Source organism: Falco cherrug, chromosome 3 (genome assembly GCF_023634085.1).
Source record: "Falco cherrug isolate bFalChe1 chromosome 3, bFalChe1.pri, whole genome shotgun sequence".
Classification (NCBI taxonomy): domain Eukaryota; kingdom Metazoa; phylum Chordata; class Aves; order Falconiformes; family Falconidae; genus Falco; species Falco cherrug.
Genome location: NC_073699.1, coordinates 91,448,906 through 91,458,607, shown reverse-complemented (window position 1 = coordinate 91,458,607; position 9,702 = coordinate 91,448,906). Strand labels below are relative to the sequence as shown.

Genomic DNA, 9,702 nt, shown 5'->3' with positions numbered 1-9,702 from the left:
TTTGAGGATTATCTTGACAGGAAGCTTTCTAGTAGTTCTGATCTGTTGAAATACACAGGAACATCTTTATTTTGCTGTTTACTCTTTCCTTCCTCCAGAATGACAAGCTTGTTTCATGATTGGCTTCCATACATGTTTTTGGTCTTAACCAGATTCACCCTAGTAATCATGGTTGACTGAAAGCCATTCCTGTAACTTACGTAAACTATTGCAAGAACTTGGTGGACTGTTTTCTACTGTGCTGCTATTCCAACAGATACTTATTATCAAAACATTGTTCCTTTTATTCTTGAACAGGTAGCTTTTTGTTGTAGCTCACGTGGCATAGCTCCAGTGCTTTCCCCTTTGATTTTTCTTTAGCTTTTTATTAACACTATTTTAATTTAGGTATTTTATTCCACAAATCCTCTGTCATCATAATTAGCTGTATAAAAACTCTTAATTGTTTGTGCATCCTCTGTTCTGGCACTTGTGTAGTGACAGCCCAGGTATTAGATAAGCTTGTCCTGTTATTTGTCTTTTGGTCCCTGTGACCTAATTACAATTCTTCCTCTCCCTCCCTACCTCTACATACACACACACACACACGCCCTTCTGATAGCAGCTTTTTGACTAGGTCACTGTTTTGTGCTATTTTCTGTTTGCTCAACTTTCCGTCCTTCATCCTACCTAAGAGGCTCCAACTTGGATGAATAAACGCTCAAGGATACTTCTTCCTGTCATCACATTAACTCGGCGTTTGGGGATGCCAGCGTCCATCTGTCTGTACCATCTGTGCACAGTACCTGGCACGTGTACAATCTGCTTGCCTTTTGCAGAAATACTTTGTATTTTAAGGCTCGTTTATTTGGACTTCTCCACTATTAGTCATGAAAATATGATGTTCTAGCTGCATCATAGCAGGAGCTAAGTTTTCTTCTAAAGAGGCTTTGGTCACGTTTGGTGATGTCTCCAGGAAATAAGTCACCGACACCTGAGCGCAGGCCTGATGTTGATAATGAAGCCAGGGTTTCCTTTCCTGCTTGGTGACCTATTACCAGGCACCATGCCACGAGTTGGCAAGGCTTGCCCTCCCTCCTCTGCTGCCTCAGCTAATTTAAATCTAAGCTATTCAAGGCAGGGACTTGGCTTTCAAACATGTGCAGTGTCACATGTGTTCTGTAAATGATAAACAATAATTTCCTCTGACTCACTCTGTTGTGGGCTGATGACTGTCCACAGGTAATTTGTTATACAAAAAAAATAGTACTTTCAGCTGGAGTAGTTGTCTTCTGCTACTGCTCTGTCAGTGTCTTGGCAATAACGAGTCAACTAGGCAAGGGACTGAGAAAGTTGCTATAAATACCGCCATCTCATCCAGAAAATACAATGGCAAATAAGAACTGTTACAGCAGTGACGGGCTCTGGAAGGGTCGAGTGAATTGTTTGCCCAATAGAAAGCGAGGGAAAAAATTAAAATTCAAATGATTGTTTTTCCTTCCTCTCCTCCTTGGGGACTGGAGCATGATGGGCTGGAGCTGGGAGGCTCTGACCTGTCAAGGCCTTTTTTTTTTTTTTTTTTTTTAGTAAGATTTTAGAAAATCTGGAAAAGTAGCTGACTGCAGTTTTTGAATGTGCCATTTAAAATGCCAGTTGAAATGTTCATGCTCTTGCCTGGCTAAGCCTGAGCTCACTTGGAGTTTTAAAGATGTTCTAATGAATTAATCACAGCCGTGAATTGCTCTGTACACAACCAAATACCAAAGCAATTACTGCTTTTTGGTGTTTTTTTAATCTTTATACCTGCTTTTATTTTGATGTGGGCTTTGCGTTTGTGTCCAGTCCTGTTCTGTCTCTAAAATTTAAAAATCTTTTCTTTTTTGGTTTGTTTTTTCACTTGCCCAAAAACCTCATGCCCATGATCCACATGTCCACTATCAGTATGGAAACAAGCAGGTGCTTTTCCTGCCTTCTGTAGTTGTAGCAATAGTTTCCACAGGAGCTGTAGGTCCTGCTGACAGAGCCAAAGTCTTCTGCCTGCTCTTCATCGTCACTGCGCCTTCACCAGCTTCAGGGCAGAGAAGGGATGTCCCCACCAACAGACAGTCCCTGCCCCAGCACACACAGAGGGCTGTGATACACATGCATGTCCACACACGCAAATGCTGGTTACGGACACCTCAAAAAGGTGCCCGTATCTGTGTGACAACCCACCAAATGTACTACTGCTAGTTACTACAGAGTTACCTTCATTCAGCACTTGTAGCACTGTGAGATGCCTGCTTGTTCCAGGTTTAGGTGTTAAAGCATTTGTAGATTGTTGGGGGGTTTTGTGGGGTGGGGTGGAGTGGTGGTGGTGGTCTTCCTGGGCAGCCTGAGACTCTACACAGGGTAAACGCATCCCCAGGGGCATGTGTGGGGTGAGAGACGCTGGTCTGGGCCTCGGACCCCCTGTAGCTGGCACAGGGTGCGAATCAGCTGGTGAGCGAGGGCAGCGATGCTGAAGCCCCAGGCTCCCATGGGGTTGTGTCCTGTTTTTGTCCTAGTTGTAAGCTATGTGAAACGGTTTCCACAAGCTTTGCAGCTACTTGGCTTATTCTCTTGGGCCTTCTTTTCTGTAAAGATTGCTTTGCTGCAGTAGATACTGCAAATGTATGATGCTTCTTAGAAGGAGAAAAAGGTTTTTATCAGAATTTTCCTTTGATATGAAGTGTTAATTGGCAATCTATGCCTGCTCTTTCCTGCTGCTTTTGAGTAGTATTCTCTTTTTTTGCTATTCTAATTTTGGTTTCTTCCTTCTTCTGGCTGACTTACCCTCTGTCCTTCACACCATTTTTTTTCCTCTCAAATGGAAGATAAGGCACTGATTCCTTTTTAAATCCTATTTCAAAGCTCCTTATGTTCCTGTATTTCTCCAGTGTTTATACCAAAGCGAGTTTATATGCAGCAAAGCAAACGCTAACAGTGTCTCCGATTTCCTTTTTCCCCCTTCAAAGCGAAAGGGCCCATCTGTACACGTGGTCCTTTCCCTGGCTGACAGCTGGATGGCAATGAGCTGTGCTCCCAGAGGATGGAAACAGACCTGGAGGAGCACAAGCAACTCTGATGGATTTAATAGCAGTGCAAGGGGGAGAAATGGCTGAACTGCTTGCTCTCAGCAAGCTATTTTGTACTCATTTCTTGGGTTAGAGGAGGAGAACAGAGCTATGTACAAGAGATCTAACTTTCCATTGCATAACAGCAGCTCCTCTGCAGTGCATGCCAAGGATAGTTTATCGGGGACTGATAACAAGGGCAGATGTTGCGTAATTGCATCCAAGAAACACAGCACTGGCAAGAGGCTGGTGTTTGTGTATCCAGCGTGTTACCTGGAACTGGAAACAGATTTAATTCGTGTTAAAAGATTGAGCAAAGTAAGTTCTCTGAATTGCTTTGACGGTGAACCTGGCACGAACCTGGAGGAGGTAATTTAACTTCTTCCAGTGTTTTTAAGAGTGCAGCTGCAGAGCAAAGAGCCATGGCAGAGTATGAAGCTCTCCCACGCAGCTATGTGGGGTAGGCCAAGCAACTCTAGAAACGTGAAACACTGTCAACTACCTAAGATCATCACCTACAAAAGGTAAGTTTTTTGAGAAACCAGAGGCCTACCAAGACTGCAAATCATTAATTCAATCTTCTGTAATAAGACTGAGTTATATAAATGCACGTATAATAGACATGGCTTCACTGAATGACTTGTGGTGGTATAACTGGTAGCTTAATCCTGAAGCAGAGCAAACTCATAGACATTCAGGACCTTTCAATCTTTAAAATTACCTAGAGGTACATGTTTCAAAAGGTATGATGATATAATGCACAAAATTATGCCTATTTTGGAAAAACAACTCTACCAACTTGGGTAGGAGCAACTTTACCTCCAAGCTGCTGAGCAGAAATCAGGTAAAATGAAAGAAATAGGTCAGAAGTTGCTGCAAGTATCATCACAATAATACTCCCTATCTCGCTAAAATGTGAAAGCATTAATGAGAATACATATCTAGGAAGGTAATAATGACAGTGATGGGTGGAAGGCTGCTTCTGAGGAATGGTGAAACATGATACGAGCAATGCGGTAGCTTCAATAGTAATTCCTGAATCACTTCATCAAAAACAGCCAGGAAAGGCTTCCTCCCTCAGCTGTCCAGCTGGAATTACTACATGGAAACCTAAAAACAGATCGTGACCAAGGAGCTAGTTTCTCCACAGATGAAATTCTGTATTAAAGTGCACTGTGTCACAGCATCACAACATGAGCTTAGAGATGGTAACTGGTAACTGCAAACCACAGCAGCTGTGGATTTCCTAGACAGAGAGGGAGCAAAGGCGGGTGAAACCACAGTAATCCTCACATTACTGTTCTCGGTTTGTTAAACAAGGGGTCAGTGGGGTTTCTTAGGTCTGCGAGACCCTTCCCTTCCTCTGATCACCTAGTTTTCCAGTGAAAGGTAGGTGCCACCCCACAGAAAGTGCAGCACTGGCAGCCGCTTCTCCTCCATATGTGATGTGACGGAATAGGGGCGAGGCAATGGGGTATCACACAGCCTGCCATGGCTTCGGGGTCAGCCAAACGTGCACTTCACGTCTCTCTGGCTTCCGAGCTGGCCAGACAGCTGCTGTTAACAACGGTGTCACGTGTGCTATCTTGTAACATGAACTTCCATTGCAATCACCTGCTTCAGTATAATTTTTGGGGTGACAAGAACAACAGAGAATGGGTGCTTTTATGTCGAGAGACAAAGCAGATGTCCCAGTGTGAAATGCCTGCTTTCACTTCTTACAGATCTTTTGAAGTTTTAGCACTGAGCCTTCCCATGTAAAGGGCACCACAGCCTGTTCCCTCCTGTGCCCATTCTTGCCTGCTCTTCCATGCCACCTGAGGAGAGGGAGGCTGCTTGGCACTCTCCAACTCACAGCACCCTAGGAATACTTAGCAAGCCAAGGAGTCTCTTATGTCCAAGTGTGAACAGCAAATTGTTCCAGTGTGAGGTCTGGTATAACTCAGTGTACCAAATAGAAACACAGACACCACATGAAATTGGACCCAAGTTTAATTTATGGCTTTTTAAGACACAAGACACTAAAACCTTCCTTAATTTCATTAATTTTATTTCAATAGCTCTATTGCACAATATGCAAAATATTGGTACAGTCAGTTCTTCAGCATTACATAGAAAACAAAACATAATGATTCACAATTTCAAGTTGTTCATTTTGGATATCGTTTTACTTTAAAAAAAAAACCAACTGTGGCAAACACATTAAACAGTTAACTAAGCTTGAAGAAAAGTATGAAGACAAAATTCTGGTTTAAACTGCTTTCAGCATTTGTTTCCAGTGTGTTCATCCCAACACTGTTGCAGAAGCCCTGAGAAACTAGGCTGGTGGCTGGCCTATATATGTGCATGTTGCTTGCTTCTGTACCACAAAACCAGCCCCCAACACCTCCTCTGCTCCCAGCAGGCAGCCTGCCTTGGTTTGACCTGAGCCTGGGCTACCTAGAACCACCACCTGTCTGTGTGCTGGCAACCTTGGGGAGTTACTCTGCAGAAGCCCCTGGGCCTCTCCCTGCCCGAGTTCACCAGATAAGGACATCTGGGGAGCTGGTGGCTGCAAGCAAGCACCTCCTGGCTAATACGCTGAGTATGGCAGTACGGGAAGTCTAGGAAGACCCACAAGATCAGCCCAACAGCTCTCCAGCAAAGAGGGTACCTAGCCAGGGTATTCTAGCCTGGGTAGTGCTCCGGGAGCCCTTTTGCCCTGCAATACAAGAACAATTCCATGATCTCTGCCCAGCACGATGACTGGTACGCGAGCTGCTGTCCAGCTACGGGGGGCCTGTTGATTGGTTTGGGGAAGCGCAGCCAGGCAGACAACCAGGTGTGATACATGCTTCAGCCAGCTACATTAGTCAACACCACATACAGGCCATCATCTCTCTCTTTCCCAAGTATCCTCTATGGACCGCTGTCAGAGACAGACAGTACATTATATATATGTAAAGACAGATCCTTTTCTGATCAAGTACAGCAGCTCTGATTTTCCCATGCGCTATTCTTCCTCAAGAAGAAATCAAGAAAGTTGGTTGACAGGAACCACCTGTCTAGGCTGCCATTATTCTAAAACCTGGAGCTTCACAGGAACCCAGAATTACTAACATGGCTCTAATCTCTCGTAGCCATTAATGTTCATTTCTTGAGGGCTGCTGGATGTCCCACCTAGGCTTGCTACAAAAAAAAGGGGGAAGGACAGAAAGAAAAACAGCTTACCTTAGAAGGATAAAAGGAAAAAGTTGTTTTCCTTGGCCTTGGAAGTTACTCTTTCACTGGTATTTCTTTTTCTAAATGCAGTAAGACAGGCTAGATGGAAATCACCCCAAGAAGGCTCTGGCTTTACCACTGTGTAGCCTATCAATCCCAGTCTCCCTTTCCCCTTCCCAGTATGCAGAAAACACAACCAGAAAACTCAGCAGATGAATAGCTGGGCACAATACAAGTGACTCCAGAGGCTAGAGGCTGCAGCCTTGCCACCTGCTCTTCTAAAACTTCATCCCTTCTCTTGAAGGCATCTTAAAACAAGCCGTGTTTCTTTTACATGTACCTAGTATGTTTTGGGAGCATTTACCCTTTAAGAAGATCAAAAGGGCACTTCTAATATGGGCCATTTGTGCTGTAGTGTTACCAATTTACAAACTTGTTTCTGTGTTTACATGACAACTTTGATTCTTCAGTTGCCACACTTTGGTTAGTATTGAATATCTCAACCCACAACACTGTTATTGCAAAAGTCTGTTGAAAGATTTAAATTAACAAAACCAAAGAAGAAAACCACAGCTGCAACAGCTCTTACAGTTTGGCTGCTTTCATCTACTTGTATTCCCTCTCTAAACACATCACTGTTGTACTGAAGCTTCTTCTAAAGATTAATTAGCAAAGAAATGAGCATGTTTTATCCATTCTTTTTCCCTCCCTATCCTCAGGGTATATACAGACGTCGGTCAGCTTGCTCTTTACAATTATACACTTTGTGATGTTATTTATTAAGGTCAGATTAATTAAGTATTGCTTTATGTACAACTGCAGTTTGGAGAGCAACATTTATGGTAGCATTCAATTTCCAATTCCACAGTCACTAAGAAAACAGTTTTAGAGTAAACAATTCCCTTGTGCCAGCAATGCATTTCCTCTGTGAATGAGGTCATATGAGATGAAAACAAACCAGGTAACTCAGGGAGGGCAAGCTTTCATTTCCATTGGCATATTTCAAAAGAAGCAAATCTGCGGGGGAATTCATTGATGAGTTATATACAGTTCATACAGTCTTCACCTTTGAATACATTTTTCACACATAAATACATGACAAGGTACAATCGAGAGAACAAAACAAGAGAAGACATTATCTGCTGTGTTGTCAACCCCAAAGTTGTAAGGTGGCCTTTTAGCTGAAAGAAAAGAAACCAGTATGGATTTCTCTCTAAAATCTACTGTATAAGGGAACTCCATGTTAATCTAGAAGGGCTTTAAAATGTCATTAGTAAGATGTGGTAACTGTGACTGATCAGGACCATATCATGCATTCAAGGCTTTTCAAGGCCCCCTACCAACCTTCATTTTACCAGAAATTTACTGCAGATGATTTCTTGCACCCATGCCCTCACCTCACCTTGATGTTGAGAGTGATACTACATTGTGAAAGACGGATTTATCTCTGTCTACTTTGCTTTATCTTCATACTTCTGACATTTGAGCTTTGAAAGTCTCACTGTCTTCTGCAGCAGAGGTCTATAAATAGCCTAGTTATTACCCAATTAATCTCTTCTTTTATGTTAATTTAATATTGTTGGAAAGATAACATATATAGACTGTCCTATATAGCAAAGAGGAAAGGAACATATTTGATTGCTGCTTTTTCCAGTCCACATCTTATTTTGACTTCTGCTAACAATATAATTAACATACTGTCTTGTCTTAGATGGCTCACTCATCAACTTTCATTGTTGTCCCTGTAACAGCTAGCATCACTATGCACAATTTCTTCCTCTGACTTCCTCACACTTATGCCTTTGCAGCACTAAGCTCAAAATGCCACCAAAGACATATTCCAGGTCAATCCTGTTCCACGACTAATTCTTGGGTTTCTCATCCATTTACTGCATCAGATTCAGGTTCTTTGTTCTCACCGTGAAATCTGCATAATCCCAGCCCACATCTCTGTCCCCGTTTCTGCCTACTCACTAGTTCCAATTTCCTCTCCAGTATTATTTGCACACCCTCTTGCCTAGGGGATTTGGGTTTTCCTTTTTTTTTTAAACTGTTCTGTACAAGTCAACGGCTGCACAATAACTAGCGAGAAGAAATAATTTGAGGGTGCTTTTCAGTTATAAATAATTATAGCTTAAATTTTAAAAAATCAAATGCAGACCTTTATACTAAATAAATACCTAAACATCTAAATCGGATATATGGAATTATTTTATTTGGACAGCTCTGGAAGAGTTTTTTGTTTCTTTGTTTTAATTTCCTTCTACTATTATGCCATAAAGCTGAAAACCATGCTTTTATGGGGTGGTTTTTTCCACGCGAGTAACACGAAAAACGGGTAGTTTCAACCAGCAGTGAATAGCATGCTGAAAAACCCCTCGGATTTAGATTTTAGAAACAAGGGAGCAGCACTAACTCCAACGGCAGCCAGCAGAAACCGACTCCCGCGGAATCCACATCTTGTTTTTACTGGAGGCGATGATGTAAAGTATGTTTTAAAACCCGCCCGCGCTGAAGTCTATTATCTTTCATAAAACGTTTATGTTTTCTGCCCCACCGAGACACGGCTTTCCGGCACACGGCAGCGCTCTCTGCGGCTGTCCCCTCCCGAGTGCGCGTCGCAGGCGGCCTGACACAGCGCCACCATTTCAATCGCGTCACCTCGGGCAACGTATTAAAAGCTTTGCGTACGGATAGGTGCTTAACATTCAAGACATTTTTGTCAGCACACGAGGAAGCCAAGATAAGTGCTCGATGTTGCCATACCGAGCCGACGCCGCTTTTTTACCTTCTTGCCGTCCCCAAACCGGCGGTCACGGCCCCACGGAAGGGGCGCTGGGGGGTGACACACCGCCCAGGCCCCCGCGGCGCACAGCGACCGGCAGCGGCAAGCCCACGGGAACGAGACGCCCCCAAGCAGGGCCCTCGCTAACAGCCGGTACCTTTACAAGGGCTGAGCTCTCCTGGCCCAAGCTTTTCTTCAGGCACGTCCGGAGAAGCCTTCCCTCTGTCCCCGGCTCCCCCGACCCCCGCAGCCACCCCCTCGCTGCCAGCAGCCGTCCGCCCGCCCCTCACGGCCCCTCCGGCCCCGCCCCCCCCTTTCGGCGGGAAGCGGCCGCCCGCCCCACGTGACCGGGAAGAGGCCCGCCCCCCGCGCAGCCCCGCCCGCCCCGGGCAATGACCCCGCGGGGCGGCTGGGCTCGGCTCGGTTCGGTTCGGCTCCGCTCCGCCCGTAGGGGGCGCAGGCCCGATCCCCGTCTCCTCGAGAGCGAGTCTCTTCCCCGCCGTCTTTTGCCGCCAACGATGACCCCGAAAACGCCCTCGGGCACCAATCTCTGAGCCCCGTCCCGCCCCTCAGCCAATCCGCGGGCGCCTTCTCCTCCTCGCCGGCCAATCTGAGAGCGGAGGCCCGCGCCCGCCTCGGCAG

The 9,702-nt window shown here is 44.9% G+C and overlaps 1 long non-coding RNA gene across 1 annotated transcript; it reads right to left on the bottom strand.

Moving 5' to 3' along the window:
- Positions 1 to 5,252: 5,252 nt before the first annotated feature.
- LOC114014699 (uncharacterized) lies at positions 5,253 to 9,285 on the bottom strand. Its single transcript, XR_008731334.1, has 2 exons — positions 9,218 to 9,285; positions 5,253 to 7,456 (listed from the first exon to the last, which is right to left on the bottom strand). It is a non-coding gene; the product is annotated as an uncharacterized LOC114014699 (long non-coding RNA).
- Between the last annotated feature and the right edge of the window lie 417 nt (positions 9,286 to 9,702).